The sequence below is a fragment of the Patagioenas fasciata genome, chromosome 3, assembly GCF_037038585.1.
Source record: "Patagioenas fasciata isolate bPatFas1 chromosome 3, bPatFas1.hap1, whole genome shotgun sequence".
Lineage (NCBI taxonomy): Eukaryota > Metazoa > Chordata > Aves > Columbiformes > Columbidae > Patagioenas > Patagioenas fasciata.
The window spans coordinates 94,382,759-94,402,569 of record NC_092522.1 but is presented as its reverse complement, the minus strand read 5'-3'; the positions used below and the strand labels follow the sequence as shown (position 1 = coordinate 94,402,569).

At 42.6% G+C, this 19,811-nt stretch overlaps 1 protein-coding gene across 49 annotated transcripts in view; it reads left to right on the top strand.

The window, feature by feature from the left end:
- The window catches only part of RIMS1 (regulating synaptic membrane exocytosis 1), a 316,668-nt gene that overhangs the window by 897 nt on the left and 295,960 nt on the right, over positions 1-19,811 (top strand). The window lies entirely within an intron of this gene.

The window sequence follows — 19,811 nt, the reverse complement described above, 5'->3', positions numbered from 1 at the left end:
ATGCGCCGATCGCCGGCGGGCGGGAGCGGGCGCTGCCACAGCGGGAGCCGGCCGGTGCCCGGGGCCGAGCGGCTTCACCCTGCTCGCCGGGCCGCCCCGCAGGGACCCTCACCGGGCTGCCGCTGCGGAGCCCCGGTCCCGCTCCGCTCCCGACCCACAACTTCCTCCTCCCCCATCCCGAGCTGCTCCTCCCGAGGCAGAGCTGCGGGGGGAACCCGGAACACAGCCGGGACGGCGGCCCTCCCCGCCCCGAGGGAGCCAGCGGCGGAGGGCGGGCGAAGGGGCGGGCGGAAACCCCGCCATGGGGGTGAGGGGCGAGGTGGGATTCCTTTGGGGTCCCCAAAACCCCGCCTCTGTCAGGAGGGGCCGCTGGGTGGGGTTTCCCTGCTTGCGGGAGCCTCCGCGGCCGCTGTGCTGCCCCCGCCTGGCTCGGTCTCCGCTGCCGCCCACCGCGGGCTGAGGCGGCTGCCGCCCCCCGCCGCTCACCCGCTCCGTGCGCCCGCCGCCGTCTCCGGCCCGCCCGTCGCCGGCTCCCGGGACGGCAGGGGCGGGGAGACAGCTCGCTGTGGGGACAGCAGGACGTTCGTAATTAGGAAAGAAATGCAATTAGTCGCTCTGCTCGTTGCGGAGGGGAAGCGTGCGTGTGTGCGTGCTGCCGGGACGGAGGAGGAGCGGGTTTATTCCGCTCCCGGCGGCACGGGGAGGGGTGCGGGGAGCGCGGGGTGTGTGTAGGTGCCATGTTTGGAAACCAGGTCCCCACAGCCTCTTTTGAACCTTTTCTCTCTCATCCCCCCACGCATCCTTGCCAAACAGCACGTGACCACATTTTCTAGCCTCCTCCGTCAATAGGAGGCTTCAAACATAACGTTACCAAATTGCCTGCTGCGAGTGATGAGAATAAACAGATTGAAGCTCTGGCCTGTGGAGGAGAATCAGGGTTTCTCCTCTTCTGACTACCCATCAGGCCTGTTTGCTGTGAGGGGGAGACAGTACGAGAGGTGACTGGAATAGTGCAAACCTCTGACGTTACCTAGACCCTCCCTGCCACGGGAGGTGTATTCTTACCTCTCTGGGCGCGTACACCTGTGCTTGGAAGGGATGCTCTGAACGTGTGACATGATCTGGGCAGTGTCAGAAATACCTGCCTGAGTGACGCGGGTGCCAGCTCTTCACCCTGGCTTTCTCTGACCAATGGAGAGACTAAAGCCCCGCAGGCTCCCAGTTTCAGCCCCATGTGCTGTGCGTGGTGAAGCTGGGACAGTGTTTTGGTGTATTCCTGTCTCTGTCCCTTCCTGTTGGTGCCTGACCCTGGATTTTTACAGGGGCTACTAGAGTTGATTGCAACGATGGGTACTGAGGCCCAGCCACTAGTGCTGTGTATTGCCAAGGAGCCGGCTGGGAGCATGGTGTTTGGATCTTGGTCCAAGATGAAGAGTTCCACTTGCTGTTGCTGTTCATTGCACTTGGGGTGTGGCTGGTCTCCGAGGTGGGGTGGTTGAAACGTTTGTGAAGATGCAGTGTGCTGGTCAATGTGGGGAAATGTAAGCAAAGGATCCCTCCTCAGTTTCTATTTATCAAAAGAAAATTAAATAAAGGAGTAGCTCAAAGGCCATAAACTACATTTATCCTTCCATTCCTTGTCTTCCAGCGCTACTACTTCCCTGTAAATATTTAGCTTTTATTCCATGAAGAAGATGACTGTCTCTGTGATGATGTCGAAGAGCAATACTGTAAATCTTACAGTCTCTGCAAGAATGAACTTTTGTTGGTAGAGATGGTAATTTCTCAGCCCTATTCTTGTTAACATGGAATGGAGGTATTGGTATTTCTGAATTCTGCACTGACACTTCATTTTCTGTGAGATTATGGGAATCTTCAGTAGTTTTACTAAATGAGTTTAGGACACTTTAAACATGATTTTTAGAAGAGGTCAAAAATTGTGCTTTGTGAATTCAACTTTAAATTACTTTATATTATCTTCAGAGGTTTGTGATACCCAGAGTTAAAAGTTTATTTCCTTATAACAGTTCTTTCATATCATGGGAATAGAAGTCCAGGCTCTCCATTGGTCTGAGAAATTGTCATTTTTAAATAGATTTTTTAATTCTTTAAATAAAGAGCCAGAAATTAATAAAAAATACATTGGGGAAACTTACGAACGTGTATACTCACTTCAGCTATATTGTTAGTTTTCAAAAATTAGATCACAGCAAATAGTTTTCATAGGGATTATGATTTGAATCTGCAAGAGAGCCACTAGATTTTGCGAGATTGTTTGTCTTTTCTGTATGCTGAGCACTTACTTCCTCTATTGGACAAGAGTTAGACACATCTTTCTGGAAAGTAACCTTTAAAAGATTGGATTTTGAGACAAGAATTTACTTCCATAACTTTGTAGAGGTTTGTTACAAATGTACAATGGTGGTATCCAGATGACACAGCTATATTGTAAAAGTTGTGTTTTGTCACCATCCCTTACTATTACTTTCAGTAAAAGTTTTTCTGATTATCCAAATGTCTCAGCAAAATACCCACCAGTTTTCTCTTAAAACCACCTGACAGAGAAATGTTGCTGTCTGTAACACCCACACGCACATCTGTAATAATTCCTGGAAGTGAAGTTGATCTGTGTTGCAAACTGGGCTACCTGGGCCGATCAGCGTCTGGATACGTGCTGTGTCGTGGATCATAAGGGCTAAAAAAGGTGCAGCATTTCTCTCCTGTTCTGGATGTCCTGATACTTGGCAGTAAAAGTTACTAAAACAGTACTTGGCAGTTTTCCTTTCCAGAACTCCTCATGGCAGGAAACTGTGGGAAGAATTATTGGTTAAACTACTGTATTCTTCACATGATGCTTATAAAATTATAGATCCAAGGGAATGTGAGGGGTTTCTGTGAATAGACTATATGGATTTCAGGAGAAGTGGAAGAGATTAGGATCATCGGAAAAGAGGCTATGTGCCTCTCCTCTGATCTGTATCTTCCTGTCCTCCTGAGCCCTGATTCTGACTCTGAGCTAAAGCCCTTCTTGTAAACCCTCTCTGCCAGTCCCTGCTGACACAGCATGTACTGCAGCCTGCCAGCCGGGGAGCAGGGCTGCGGACAACGCGATGCTTCCGCTGCTTGCACTGGAGAGTGACAGGAATGCATGCTTCGGTTTGATACCACCTGCTCGGTTCTTTCCAGGAATTTGCCTGATCTGCCAGTTTGTTGGCCTGCTGAGTTTCCTTCAGCAGTCTGGGGCTAAAGGAGCTTGTCACACCCATGGGGTAGAGACATGCAACTTGCACTGGCTAGTGTGACTTTCTATTTCTAGGTGTACCTGGTCAGTGGCAGAGACCTCGCCCTCCCCTCACCCCTCCCATATCAGAGTTCAAATTGCTGTGTGGCGTTTGTGGAAAGGGAGCAGTCTGCTGTCCTATGACCTGTTGAATACCTTGGAAGAACGTGTTGAGGAGTTAGGCCTTTTGTGAAGGTTCCTGTTTTGCCTTTTTTTTTTTATGAACAGTTGCACCTTGGCATGAGGAGCACTTCAACATTAGGCAATTGCTTTGAAATTGCCTTTACATCCAAAGATGGGTTTTGCATTTGTGCTGTAATGGGGATGGTGTGACTAGGTACTCCTGAGAGCATGCCTGTGCCCTCGTGCAGTGAAGTGCAACCCCAGGCTGCTGTATGACGATGAAGACTCAAATCCACATAAGCACTTCGATGCTTATCTGGCACTAAGTAGAAACTGAGACACCTTGAGTGCAGTCTACAAAATCTTTTAGTAATGGTGCACCTGAACAGCTGGGTGTTCCTGTGCATCCAGGGCATATAGGGTAAGAGCATGTGGTTGCCTTGGCTACTGAATTGCTTGCCGTCTGTCTTATACCTAAGCCTGGTTGGGAGTCACAAACTATGTAGTCATATGCTTAAGCCCTCTGAAAGAGCTGACACTAATACAGTACCTCTGTAATGCGTATTGATACTCAGTGCTGAACTCAAAGTGCTGTTGTCACAGCGATGACTGCCTTCCTAGAATGTAGGGGACAGGCACTGTTACATTTTAAAGGAAAAATAGTTTAGAAGTTTAGGTTGTGCATTCAAACACTGGATAGCCTGAAACAACTATATTGCTTGTGGTTACAAGGTACCTTGAAGTAAAACAGCCCCATTTAATATACAGCAAATTTCAATAACAGACAAAGCACAGAACTGTTTGTATTTATATGTGTGTACTTAAGCTGGAGTTTATGTGCAATCATGTGTCTTACCTGATTTGGTTAGTTAAGTACGAAGTGCTAACCATGGCAGCTGTAAACACAGCTGGTTGAATTCCAGTTCTGTTCTCCTGTGGACAGCCCAAAGGGTCCTCACATTGGGACAGCTAAAGTACTCTTCTCCAGCCCTGGTGTAACAGTAGCTTACCAAAGGAAGAACAGCTATAAGTCATCCTTAGATAAATTTGGCGACAAATTTGAAGAAGGTTCCTAGTTACCATGGCAGTCATTTTCTGGAGCAAATTTGAGTGGGGACAAAAGCTCTTACTACACTTCTAATGGGATTTAACAAGACTCTGAAAGAGATTTTTTGCCAAGGTAGTGGGAATAGTAGGAAGGTTAAATCAGAGACATAGGAGGTTCTTTGTAGTTTTGTAACTCTGATTGAGTAGCTTCAGTAGAGATGCTAGCAGGTACTTGAAACCTTCCCAGATCTTAAGACAGTTATTTCAGAATTTGCTATGGAGTGGCAGTTAATAATTAGGGAGAAATTCATCCTGCCATCCTATTTTGATCATCTAGTGTGGTACACAAACTTGACTTTAGTAGAATTCAGATCTCTAGAATCAACAGGGATATTGGAGCTATTCGGTTTTTGGGGCTGCCGAATCCTGAAGTGACTTGCAGTTGGTGAGAATCTGTTTCAGAGATTGCAAGATAACCCCTATGTGTGCATCTGGAAGCTTCCAGCATGAACTACTAGCTTTGTAACTCTGAAGATTAACAGGCTGGCCAGGACACGTGCTCTTAACCAGTTTCATGGAGACAGTTTGTTTCCCTTTCCATTTCTAACACTCGGACCACACCTAACATTGTCAGAAAACCTTGAATACTGCTCAAAACACAGTGGCAGCTGGCGCCATCTTTATTTTGTGTAGTACTTATGGGCAAAGTAAGGAAGTAGGGTTCCAAGACCTTGTTAGCCTGGATGCTATAAATACCCTGACAGTAACTGTCCTTCCATAAAGAGTAGGGAAGGGAGAGGTAGTATCATTCTTCATCCCTTCTATTGAAATGGGGCCACTTTGTAGAAGTAAAAGCAAGAGTCAAGGGGCCATCATGAGGTAGTCTGTCGTTTTCCTCTCTTTAGGATAAAGAATCTAAAGCCTATCTTTAATCTCACTGAGAAGAAAAATGAGGAATCAAGACTTCTGGGAACTGGTTGTACATTTGACACCAAGGAATTAAAGGATAAAATAAACAATACCAAGACACTTTTTTTCTGCATCAGACTCCCTCTTGCTTCTTGTTTCCATTGTCCCATGAATCTCACTTTCTGTGGAGTGGAGCAGGAGGAATGGAGGATGCCCTCACCTCTGCTGCTTGAAAACCTTTCTTTCTTCCTTTGTACAGAAGGGGGTTTGGAACCACCATGTTTCAGGCTCTGTGGTGGAACAGGGAGCAGAGTCCAGGTTGCTTACTGTGTGCATGGGTGGTCTAAACCCCTAGAATCTCCCAGACAAACTTAGAATGTTGGCTTGCACCTCTTCCTGGCAGTGCCAACTCTGGTCCTGACACTTGAGTATACAGATCCATGGTGAAACAATTTTAGTCCTGGAAGACTGCAGGAGTCTGGATATTGTCTAGTCCAACCCCCCACTCAGAGCAGGGCCACCTACAGCTAGTAGCCCAGGACCGTGTGTGTGCAGATGTGTTTTGAACATCTCTAAGGGTGGAGACTCCACAACCTCTCTGGACAACCTTTTCCAGTGCTCAGCCACCCTCACAGTAAAAAGTGTTTCCTGATGTTCCTGTGGTACCTCCTGTGTTTCAGTTTGTTTCCATTGCCTCTGTTCCTGTCCCTGGGCACCTCTGAGAAGAGTTTGGCTCTGTGTTCTTTGCTCCTCCCCACTGGGGATCTGTACAAATTTTTAAGATCCTCCTGAGCCTTTCTGTTCTTCAGGTTGAACAATTCCCACTCATTCTTTCCTTATGTGATGTGCTCCAGTCCCTTAACTGTCTTTGTGGCTCTTTGCTGCACTCGCTCCAGTATGTCCTTGCATTTCTTGTACTGAGGAGCCCAGAACTAGGCTTAGCATCCAGATGTAGCTTCACCAGTGCTGAGGCAGAGAGGAGAGAGCACCTGTCTTGATCTGCTGGTAATCCTTTTCCAGTGCAGCCCAGGATGGTGTTGGTTGTCTTCGCTGCAATAGCACATTGGTGGCTCATGGTCAGCTTGAATCCTCAGTTGCTTCTCTGCAGAGCTTCTTTCCATCTGGTTGCCCCACAGCATGTACTGGTGCATGGGATTATTCCTCTCCTCATGCAGGACTTGGCATGTCTGTTTGTTGAATGTTTTAAAGCTTAAGAGGGAGATCAGTGTCTAATGTGTTCTCAAATAAGTCTGAATCATTCAGGGGAAGGGTTGCTTGTGGTCACTTCTTCCAGCCCCTTTCTCTTTACTGCCCAAGGTCTTCTCTCAGGGAGGGAGAGAGAGAATTGAGCAGTGCAGAAACTATTATTGCCTTTTGGGCAATGAAAACATCAGAAAGAGTTTAACAGCATTTGAGGCTTCAAGTTTTCACCACTCCGAGAGGGCAGGTGTGGCCAGAAAGGTGTCCTGATCAAAGGAGAGAACTGTGGTGACCTCAGAATTGCAAGGAGGGTTTTCATGACTTTTAGGAAATTTCAGAGAATTGATAGTGATTTTTAAGCAGGAAGGTGGATTGAGTAGTCCAAGGAGACTACTACATTTAGTAAAAATGTATTCACAACTGCATGCAGTCATGTAGTAAAGCAATTATTATATGACACACTCTTCTGCTGGTGGTCCATTTTACCGCCAAGACAGGAGCAGGAGACTGTCTGCAGACAACAGATTCATGGGAATTTCCTCAAAAGCTATAGAAGAGCAGGAGGTGGTAGAGGATGACAGGCAGTAATAAACATCCCGAACATGTTCTAGACATGGGCTTCAGAACAGCATATGTTGAAATTTCAAAAGGCTCTAAGTGCAAGCTTCTGTCCAGAGCTCTTTCCTGGCCCCAGTTTCAGTGGTTTTATTGAAATACAGGGGGCATTATTTCTGTGCATGCATCTTACCACATGATTCTCCACTTGATACAAGAAGCCTTCAAAGCTTCATGCCCGGCTTTGTCTGACATTGCACTAATGCTTTCTGACCGAGAAGTCTACAAATTCATGGGCGTTATCTGTGCCCTGCAGAAGGGTGAAGACAAAGAATGGGTGAAAGAACATGATCTCTGGGCAGGAACTTCTCAAAGTACAAAGTTGTTATAAACCCAGATCTTAAAAGGAATTATGCAGAAGAGATGACATCTCTAGAGGGTTAAAGTACCCTCCATGGGTTATTTTTCTGGAAAATAAAAGAAGGAGAAGAAGATTCAGAGAGACTTGAAATTCTCAATCTCATCAATGCCCTTTTATTTCTAAAGACATGTGAAGAATTTTTTGCATCCTTGGATACAAGAAAGCAACTAACAAAGATGTAGCATGCTTCTTTCATCAGGAGGTTACTAAGTATTTTAAGACTTGAACTTAATACCTTAAGGAAAGGCTGTTTAAAAATGCTGCTGCCTGTGTATTCAAGCTTGCTGGGATGCAGGTGTTACTGAAGGTGGAAAATGACAAAATAAAAATTTCGGTTTTGGTTGCCAATAGTTAGAGCCAGTTATAATTCCTACCTAATTTTAGCTTGTCCTCCACTCTACCCACTGGTGCCCACTGCATTTGTCTTCTCCCCAGGCCTACCAGCTTTAATTAGTAGATGCTGGCATGAAATTACATTTTTGGGAAAAAAGCTTGAGTTTGAACCTAGTGATAATAAACCCAGTGATAATAAAACATACAAGAAAAATCTTATAAAATCAGTTACAAACACAGATTGGTTTCATTCTGATTTTTGGAAATACTTGCATATAATTTACAGTTACTGGAATGATTTACCCCTGATCAGGGCTGTGTGATTTACCCCAGTCAGATCCATATATTGGATCTGTAAGGATGCCGATAGCTTATCAGATATCTGCATCTGTCGAGAGTTACAATTGTTTTATCCCTTCTTTTATACTTCACAGAAATGGTAAAATATTATGCAGTGTTTATGGTGTTGCCTGGTTTTGGAATCTAGGCAGTAAATGTTAGTCAGAATTATTTTCAGTTTTCACAACAAACAGCAGAAAAGAATACCACAATCAGTTTGCTTTAATAGCTCCTCAGGTAAGACAATTTGCACAAGGTGATAGGGTAGCATTGCAGTTCTTTGTACTTATAACTGAAGTAATCATCCTCGAAATTTGATTGCATATCAGATACTTAATGTCCAGAGAGAGTATTAAACAAGAAAACCATGTTCCAAATATATTTTCTGGCACTGTTACGAAGGCAAGAAAAGCTAGTTGCAATTTTCAGAATAATGGCACACGCAATACCATTCATACACTTGGTGTTTCAAAGGCATGAAGAGGCACGGCACAATGAGTAGCTGTTTCCAGACAGTTCTAGATTGAATTAGAAAATCTATTTGTACACTCATTTCTGAGTTTGTTCGCATCAGGTGTGTCTTACTTTCAGTGTCAGGACTTTGTGCAGCTTATGATAAGCATTGTTAAAACTATTGAAGGTAGGGAAGCATGTCTGTGTATGATTTTTTCAGATATCTGTAATAAAAATGGGTAGTGTTTGAAATATCCTCTTTTTTTTTTTTTTGGTCTGTCTTTCCTGTATTAGTCCCTCTGGGAATCACTGAAGATCAGTGTATGTCCTGAGGGTTGCTTTTTGATCAGGATTAAACTTAGCAGGCGGAGCTAAACTTTTTAGTGAAGACAGTGGTGGATCTAGCAAATTAAGTGTTTGAAATTTTGAAGATCTGGGGTGTAACCAAAGAATAATTTTCTCTGTGTTTTTTGCTTTAGATAAACACCAAATTCTAGTTAGAATGGTGGTTTAAATGCCTTGCATCAAAATACAGTTATTTACTTTAAGGTCCTTAATTGAGAGTTATTTTTCTAAACTTCATTATGTGAAATTTATTAAGACATTGCTCATGAATGGAACACAGCCCAACCACGCTGTTTTAGCTTAAGTACTATTATATTGCAGAGGAAAAGTCTACTACTCTTCTAGCAAGAAACAGAGCGCTCTGTTCTGAGAATTGCTAAGGGAAGTCTTCACATGCCTGAATGACCTAAGTGTGAAGTGTGTTCTCAAGCGTTTCTCTTAATTACCAATACTGCATACTCTGAATTGATCAAAGAAATTATGTACCCAAAAGTCTGTCTATGTGTTATATTAGCAAGCCTAATAAAAGATTCTACATTTTTTTTACAAGCCTAGCTTGGTCTATGAGCCTAAAAAGCATTACACATTTTGTAGCCTCTGCTCATGAAGATTTTGTGTACATTTTTGTAAAACCTGTATTCTAAAGTATTTGAATGTACTGTAAGGCTTCAAAATAAACTAGGAATTTGTAATATTGATACATCGTTCTCTTTCCAGATATTTAGCAAACCTACAGTCCTATGCTATGCAAACAATCTAAAGATTTAACTATAAGCTATTTGCGTCAGCATGTATTAATCACATGGAAATATTCTACAGATCAAATGACTTGTAATAGGACTTTTGAGAAAAATGATGAGTCGTTTATGTAACAAAAGGCCATTTTGGAACTGGATGACTGAAAATGTTTAGTTGTGTTTTTAGCCATGATTGGTTAGTCTAACTCTTTCCTTTCGAGAGTTCCATTGGTCTTGGAAAAAGCATAGTAGCTGTCTGAGCTTTCTCTTATCTTTTCTTTACACAATTTCTTTAGCACTTGCATATACTAAAAAGCAGTCAGTGTAATTTTTCATTTATATTCATTATTCTCTAGTTTTTAATTAGCCTTTCATATGAAGTGACTTTCCAAATAAAGTCATTGCACTTTTTCATATTTACAGTATTAACTTTAGAATCATTTTAACATTTGACATCAGGAGACTAAATTTTGTACTGATTAAATGAAATTGCACAGATGTAGATGAAAACAATGTGAAAGCTTGAAGAGTAAAAAGACATGAACAATCTATGAGTATTTTAGTTACGTTAGGTGATCAGTCTCCTTAATATTGTTGTTTATTTAAAAAATTTTAACATTGCATGGCAAACTTCAGCTCTACAGTTTAATGCTCTGCTGGCTGTGTGGTTTTAGCTATAGATGTAGAACAGGGAGGCAGCTGGTTGATGGAGTGCATGGTGCTTGAGGCTATGCAGTTGAGAAGAAAGGACAGTATTTAGGAGAACTCTAGATCATCCTAGTTTAACTCTATTGATTTTGGCCCTGGATGCCACCTGCAAAGTATCAAGATGATTGGTTTGCACTTTATGGATGAGAATTAGAAGAGATTTTGTGTGTGTATTTGTGCTCATGCCTAAGAATATGCAACCAGTCTGCACAGAAATATGTACAAGTTGTTTTATGGACTTTAATTGCAACATTAGTTCCTTAGCATCACTTAAAATATGTAGAGTACCTTGGTGAAATTTGATGAGGAGCTGAAAGTTTGGAACAGTTTTACCTGCAGTCATATTATGGGGACAGGTGACACAGCTGAAGAAGTTGCTGCCATGGACCAGCAAAACATTGTATTGCGCTTGTGTTGGGTTTGGTTAACTTGGGTGAATCTCTGCCTTGGAACAAGTGTCACTGGAAGCACATCTGTTAACTGGAGTATGACTTAAGTATTGTTGAGTGTGTTTAGATGGGATATGTCCCTGTATGTCTTGTATTTTGCAGAAAGCAGCACATTTTCCTCAAATGCATTCAATAGCTGTTTAGTTACTCCCCAAGCAAACAGAAAAGTGAAACCAAGGCATGGCTACCTACATTTTGAAAACAAACAAAACCCATTTATCACTAGTGGTTTGTAAGTGTATCTATATGTTTAAAAATTACATTTTGTTGTGTATACCGCTAATTTCCTGCAGTCTTAATTGCATATTTTGATTTCTCCGAAAAGCTCTATACTCATAGAAAGGAACTATAATCACTCAGAGGTGGAGATTGCAGAGCTGTATTAATTGTTCCTGATAGTGTATATGTAAAAAGTGTGTAAATTTCCTTGAGATTAAATGCACAGTACGTTTTTCTTATATTTCAGAGCAAAATTAGATATTGATTTTTTAATGAGAAATCTATTCTAAGAATATAGACCCTCACTAACATATTATGATTCCTGTATTTTGTGTTTTTAGATGATTTGATATTGATCGTACTTTTTAAATTTAAAAGCTCTCACATTTATAAGCTAAATCTCTTCGTAATTTATTTTTTTCATAAAGCTATGTTAGCTTAAAGCAAAACATCCTCCCTTAAAATAGTGTCTTTCAAACAATTACAGCACTCACCGTGAGATAACTTCCACCAGGAAGTGATTGGAGTGACAAGCTGAGGAAATCAGCAGTGAATTTACAGTTTTGTTCACCTGTAAAATTTCTTTTTCTGGTGGGGATGTTGCAAATTCAAAGCTTGTCCCTGTCTGAACATGTCTTCTCCCTGACATGTCCGTGTGGAAAAGCAGCTGGGGAGTTCTGGTTACGTGGCAGACGAGACCATGCGCTTTCCTTCATCCAACCAAGGTGGTCTGATTCTTTCTTTCCTGGTATTTATCCTGTATGGGATCAAAAGTAAAAAAGCTGGGGTTTTCCTTGAGGTAAAGTAAAATGAATGAAGTTAACAATATGAGGGAAGAATGTAGAGGAGAATGGCAGCAACAGCAGTGCTTTGTGTTATGGAGGAGTTTGTCCTCTTTATTTTTCACAGGTTGGTGTTTGGCAATGCTTTCAGCTCTCTCCTTGCAGAATTTATGGTCAAGTGTGATTTTTTCTTTTTGCATTTAAGTGTTTGCCATATTTCTCTGAAATCAAGACCTTTTCAGAGTGATTCACGGTTTCTGTCACCTTCTGTTGGGTTACTGCAACATATTGTACATGGGATTACCCTTGAAGACTGTCCTGTTGATCTCATACTGTGCCTTTTTACTTTTCCCTCTGCTTCCTGTTGTGCATATTTCAGCCTAAAGCAGAGCTTTCCTTCCCATGTGTTGGTAGAAGAATGGAAGTTAACTGAGACTTGAGAGCTTTCTGGCCCTAAATTTGAGAGCTTTCTATGAAAGCCAAAGTTTAATGAACTTTCTGGGAGGGCAACTTGCTCGTTATGTGAAAGTCGCAGAGGTGGAAAGGAACTAATCTTCCTGGCAATGTGCTTAATGGCATGAAATACCAGGTGCTAAATTTTGAAGACAGGCCCTTGCATGTCTGGCATTCATAAATAAACCAAGAAAATCAATAAATGACTTCGGCAACTGCCACCCTTTTGACTCCCTTGTCAGAGGCCGAGAACTGAATGAACAAGAAAATTAAAAGTGTTTTCCCTGAAGGAAAAGGAAAAGTAGTTTTTCCTTCAGGCTAAAGCTGAGGCCACTGAGAGTGTGGGAAAGGTTGTTTTTTTTTTTTTTTTCTATGGTATCACAGTTTGTCTGAATTTAACAGCCTGCAGTTTTTTATGCTATGAATCTATACTCTTCTCATTTCATATCAAGATGTTTGTCCTTCAGAGAGCTGCACCGCAGGGCTGTCAGCCTCGTATTTTTTATTAGTTCCCAAAATATTTTTTGTTACATTTTGTAAACCTGAAAAGTATTACTGTCTGTTCACTAGAAGGCAGTTCAAATTATGCCCCATAACACTATGGTGCTTCCCACTTGAATTGTAGACCCATTTATGGCGTGTGTGTCTTTGTCTCCTAATGTATTTTTCATTACGGCTTTCAACTTTACTTACTTCCAGATATTTAAATGACTGTAGTTACACTGATGTATATTACTTATGTATCTTACCCATTATATACAATATAAGCAGTACATCAGACTTCAATCTGTAATATTTTAGGAACACGTGCAGTTTTTTCTTTTTCCTCATTCCAGATATTATAATCATGCTATTGATAAAAAAAAATCTAAGACAAATCAAGTTGAGCTAAAGAGCCATTCTATACATATAAATGGCATTTCTGTTTAAGGTGAGCTTCCTGCAAAACTGTAAGGATGCCCTGGTGTAGTTCAGTGCAAATGTCACGCTCAGTTCATAAAGTGTTGGTAAGAGGATGAGCTGTGGTGGGTGTTCAGAGGTACGAAGCACTGCCCAGTTGTGGCAGAGGGTCTGTCTGTGCTGTCCCTGGGCTGTGGTGACAGCATGGAGTGAATGTCATTGGCTAAACACAGGTATCTGCTGCTATTTGAGATGTCTACTGGTGCCCCTTCTGAAAGAGTGGCAGCTGGCTGCTATTTTAAACCAGGTTTTGCAGCAGGGAGTGGAGGGAGCTCAGGAGCGGGTGGTAGTTTCCGTGGCTGGCGGGCATGGATCTCCTTCGGGCACATCATGGGTGGATATTTCCTCTGCTGGAAGCAGTCCCTGGGCCATCTGGGTTTCATTGCTGGACATAGATGGCCATGACAAAAGCTTCAGCTCAGTTGATGCATCTGATTGTGTTTTCAGACATGTACATCAGCCTGACACTTTCTCCAGATCCCTCCTGCAGGACTTTTGAGATCACTATCTTTCCTTTGGGGATCTCTCATTTCTCAAATAATGTTATGGCTAGTGAGGTAAAAGCATGTTTCCCCCCACATGAGAAGCAGTACCTTTTGAATGTGAATTATCATTAAACTGCCATCAATGAAAGTGTGATACTTTGTTTGAAAAAATTCTTATTTCATTTGATTGTGTTAAACCCGAGTCTCATGCTAGCTAAAGTGTTTTGAATCTCCTCACAAGGTAAACACCAGATTCATGAGAAAAGACAACAAAATGGTTGGCATTTTGTGTTGTGCTGGCAAGGCTATTCAATAGAAAAACTATGGTTGCTTAGTTGCCGTGGGAGAGGAAAAATGAGGAGAGGAGAAATAAGAGCCTTGTGAGGGACAGCAGAAAAGAGGAAAATGTGTGGCAAGTGAGCTGGAAAGTGTAAAGTGTAAGAAAGTACACATCCCTTAAGGCACAAAAAGTGGGACTCAGAGGGCATAGAGATGGGTCTGTGGGCATCATACAGAGGAGGAGTATCTGACAGGGAGAGATGTGAGAAGAAGGCTGGAATTATCTGGGGTGGGAGCCTGGAAGTTGGCTGTGAGTGATGCAGCTGCCTGTTCGCCTGGTGCAGAACAAGCGTAAAATAGTAGTTCTGCGCACTGAGAACTGGGTAATGAAAAGTGATGGACCCTTTGGTAGCAGACCTGGGACTTGTGTCTTTATGTGTCTCTTTCACTTTGGGTTTGAACTGGAGATGGTTAAGCACACAAATCAGGGGGAGGTGAACATTTATTTTCAGTGTGAAAATAAATAAATGAGAAGGCAATAGTAAGTGCAAAAGATTCAGAAATGCTCAGGGTGTGAGCCAGCCTCATGAAGGCTGTGAAGAGAGGGGTCTGAGTCCTTAGGTTAGAACGCTCGGGGCTTGGCAGAGCTGCCTTCCTGGCTCTCGGCAGGCTCGGATGGTGCAGCAAGAGCATATGGAAACACAGGGTAGCTTGACCGAAGAAGAAACTGGATACCTCGGTGCATTTGAATTCAACATGCCCGGAAAATCAGCACTTTGTAGTATTACCTAACTGCTCTTGCGCTGCCCCCAAGCTTCTCCTTGAAAGGTAGGTCCATGTAAGAAATTTGATCTGGTTTAACAAGGAGAGTGTTTAAGCCTCCTCCTTGTTTGTAGCAGAGGACTTGGAAACCCAGCTCAGCTACATTTAAGAGTTCCTAAACCTGACAGTAGTAATGCAAATTATTATTGTTCAAAACATTTTGCTCTGTTAACTCAGTCTTAGAATTTTGAAGGCCTTTGACTATTTGGAATTTGCTTACTACTTATACGATGAGTGCTTCCCCTGGTTAGGAAAGAGTGCCTGCTGTCACAGGAGCTGGATGACAGAGTTGTGGAAAGGCCCCGCACCAAGAGTTTACCTTCCTACCAGAGTAAGCAGACAAAAGGGAGATCAGGTATAAAGAGCACGAGTAGATGATCTGTACGGCAGCACTAAGTGTTGTGTTAGTCTCAAGGTTTGTAGGCAGGATGCCATGTCCCCTGTGTCCGTCCAGCCTTGTCATCTCCAGCCTGACATATTGGAGGTTGCGTGCATGTACATATTAATCTGTGCAGGCTCCGTGCCTGAGGGAATGGTGTGTGTTTGTGTGGTTTTGTTTTTAATTAAAGGTGGCATCTCTGCTTTTTGGGTGGGTGAAGAATGGAGCTAAAAGGAATCAGCTAAATGGAAAGAAAAAGCAGTAAGGGATGTTGAAGTTTGAGGCGAGGGTGGTAGAAGACCAAGCAGGAGAGAAGAAAAGAGAACAACTGTGGCAAAGAGATCGCTGTACAGCAGAGACCTTAATCAAAACCACAAAAAGTGCTCTGCATGTGTAAAGATCCCTGCTTTGCTGAATCAACAGCTGCTCTTGTCTTGGAAATCTGCCTGGTACTTTTGTGTAGTTTTTCCCCAGTACCACACTCCGGTGGGTAGGGATAACTTTTTGGTCCCTCAGCAGCGTGTGGAGATCTCCCTGGTATGCGTGTGTGTGGCTGTGCGTATGCATGCATATTATATATAGTAATATAGGAAACAGCATTAGAAAACTTTGCACCGGCATTTAAGATAAGCCACATAGGTGCATAATCTCATAGGCTGCATAGCGTGATTTGGGATGAGCAAACACGAATGTAGGCTGTCTTATTTTACTGCCTGGGTTCTTTGGTATCAGGGGCCTGTTTGGTTGCTTCTAGCACTGATCCTGGAACATCTGGCTGTTGCTCTCTGCGTTTTCCCCAGTGGCACAATGGAAAGGGAGGAGAGAGAGGAAACAGCACCTAAATCTTATTCAAGTTGTGTAGAAGTCTCTGCCTTGCTCCTGTACCATCTGATCCTCTGAAACAGCTGTAAAGGGGAAGAGGAGCATTTCTAGCTCTTTATTGCCCTTTTTTCTCAGTGTAGAGGAAGACCCCAATCAGTTACAGTATGAACCTTATTTTCACAATTAAAGATTGTCACACAGTAATACCGTGGTTAACACAGAACTAAACCTTGACTCTCCTGGGCTGGTCTAGGTGTTTCCTTTCTAGATATTGGAGAAAGTAATGAGTTTTCCAAACTCTGATGAGAAACAGGTAAGAAGCAGTGTCATCTTGTACCTTGGCAGACAGAAAATGGATATGAAAGAGGCAAAGAAGTATATCAGTGCTACATTTGGGAGGGGTGACTGCAGCAGACGGTCTTGCACTAATCTTGAGTTTTAAGCTGTTTTGGATGGCCTTAAGGATAGAAGGGTGCGGACTTTAACCTGGAACAGGTGTCTGCCCCAGTGTGCTTTGCAAGGGATGCACAATGAAATCTCAAACTGTAATACATGTAATCATGTCATCACAGCTACACAAACAAATGTTACTGTTCACAGGCTGCTGCTGGCCAGAAGTGTGCACACAAGGTGGCAGGAAAAAAGAAAAAAAACAAAAGTGGGGGAGAAACAGAGAGACATAACTAAGTAGATTTGCTGGGGAAGAAGGCTGAGAGAGTGAGGATATTCTGGGGCTTGTTCTAAGGAAAGAGAAGGGTATTTCAAATCTGCAATATGTTGTAGATTGGGACTGACGGTTTTGTATTTCTTCACCAAAATACAAAATAAGCACTCTTGATAGGAACAAAATTTTGACATCAGCTGTTTGGTTTATCAAGTGATGACTTGCTTCCATACCAATATGTGTCTGCTAATTTTGAAATTCAGAGTTTCAAGAAGTCAAGATATGGGAGTGAAGCTGTGATACATACTCATGTATCTTAGTGGTCATCCATCGCAAGAGCAGAGTGATTAATGATACTGTTCTTCTGAAAAAATAATTTTTTTCCCCTTTCTTTCAAATTAACGTGAAATACCTGAAGAGTACCAACCCTTGATATCGAGTTGTCTAACCACAACTCATAGGCAATATCCAGAGTGTGTTCTGGGTTCCAGCAGTTCTGGAGGGGTCACTTTAAGATGATGTAATGATCATTTCCCACATCTTTGATGCTTTTGGTTGAACTTTGAAGGTAGGGATTTACCAGAAGTGCTAACTGTGATAGAAGTTTGCTAATTCAGCTGCTTGTTTGCCAGAAATTACAATCAAGACTATCTAATTTTTTATAAAGGTGCACTACACTATGCAATGCTGAGTATAACTGTAGATGGAAGACTTCTGGCAGCCTGTAACAAGTGTCAGGAGCAATTATGAGTCATTGTCATCCAGAAAATTTGTCATTGTTCTGCTAGTGCTACTCTGAGATTTGTATTTCTTGATTTTACTTTAAGAAAGAATCAGTCTGGATGTTAAGTTATTGGACAGAGACTTGAGATGCAATTAACCTTTGTGTGCTGCCACTCTGGAGAGAAACTGAAGTCTGCCTGTACCTCAGGTCTGCATTCGTTAAATTGAGATAATTATTTTCCGTTCAGTTGTCCATCTTCTTTCTTCAGGTTGTTTCTTGTCTCAGTGGCACTTCTTTCCTGTGTGTTCGGATAGTCTCTAGGCTTTGCTTCTGAGAATCTGTGGTCTCAGCAGAGGTGTCAGGGCATAGTGGTGCAAGGTGAAGCAATAATAATAAATCCAAATAACCAACTTTGTCGATGTCTGCATCTGGGTCTGACTTCACTCTACTGAAATTGGAACTGTGTTTGGGGTTCTTCTAGAAGGACTGCTGCTTTCTGAGTAGTGAAGCCTTATGCTTTGTTCAAAGTGATAATTTCCGAAGAAACAGACATGAATACAAATCATTTTGGCAAAGGAATATATAAAATCTATAGTATAGGAAATGCAGCACATGGAATTACTCTTTTACAATGGCAGTCTAACAGCGAGTTCAACACTTTGTGCTCATGGGAAAAGTTTGTGTTTACTGCTTTTAAACTCGGACATTTCATGTTGTTAATTCAGTTTGGTAATGCATCTTCTACATAGGCACACCTTTGTCATTTACCAGAATGTATTGCTGAGAATACCCTTGAATCTCTCCACTTGCTTTTTCTGTCCGAGGTTGGCCATGCAGCTCAGTGGCATATCCAAATGCTCTTTTATTAAAAAGGCAGAGATTCCATCATGTGGATTTAATGTGTGTGCTCCCTGCATGTCATGAAACACTAAAGGACCAGCATTTCTTCCTGTGTTGAAATTTCATGCTTTGGTGTTTGATGACAGGGAATATCACTCACAGGGAGTGTGTTTAACAAAACTCTATTTGCATAAAAATGTGCTCCATGAGAAGACCATAGAATCATGTAGGTTGAAGAAGGCCTTTAAGATTATAGAGTCCAATTGTTAATTGAACAATGCCAAGTTCACCATGTCCCTAAGTATCATATCTACAGAGCTTTTAAATACTTCCAAGGATAGTGACTCCACCACTTCCCTGGGCAGCCTGTTCCAATGCCTGACAACCCTTTTGGTGAAGAAATTTTTTCCTAATATCCAATCTAAACATCCCCTGGCACAACTTGAGGCCATATCCTTTCATCGTATCGCTTGCTACTTGGGAGAAGAGACCAACACCCTCCATGCTACAACCTCCTTTCAGGTAGCTGAAGACAGCGAAAAAGTCTCCCCTCAGCCTCCTTTTCTCCAGGCTAAACAGCTCCAGTTCCCGCAGCCGCTCGTCATCAGGCTTGTGCTTCAGGCCCCTCACCAGCTCTGTTGCCCTTCTCTGAACTCTCTCCAGCACCTCAATGTCTTTCTTGTAGTGAGGGGCCCAAAACTGAACACTGGATTTGAGGTGCAGCCTCAGCAGCACTGAGGACAGGGGAATGATCACTTTTCTAGTCCTGCTGACCACACTATTCCAGATACAAGCCAGGATGCTGTTGGCCCTTTTGGCCACACTGCTGGCTTGTGTTCAGCTTGTTGTCAACCAACATGCCCAGATCCCTCTCTGCCAGGCAGCTTTCCAGCCACTCTTCCCTGAGCTTGTAGCGCTGCCTGGGGTTGTTGTGACCCAAGTGCAGGACCCGGCACCTGGCCATTTTGAGCGTCATACAATTGGCCTCAGCCCAAGGATCCAACCGGTCCAGATCCCTCTGTATGGCCTTCCTATCCTCCAGCAATTCAACACTCCCACCCAATTTGGTGTCATCTGCAAACTCACTGAGGGTGCACTCGATCCCTCATCCAGATTGTTGATAAAAATATCAAGATGGGAGTGAATAGGATGTTCAAGCATCATCCAGTCTTATTTCATTACAAAAGATGGAGGCAAACAATGACAAAATATCAGAACTGTTAACTGTTGTATTACTCTTTGATCATCTTCGTGTTGTTTAAACAGGGCGGATTCCTACTATGTGTTGCTCTAAAGGTTTTTATTTCTTACATAACTATGCAAGCTTAGCATTACGCGATGATATTTTATTTTCCTCTAAGTCATATTTATAATGTGAGTCAAGGCCTAATTGTTAAGAAAAAGTGGAAATACCCACTGTTTTTTTGAATGGAAATCCCTCTTGCGTTAGTTGAAGGATCATGAATTTGCCGTTGGGGGTTCT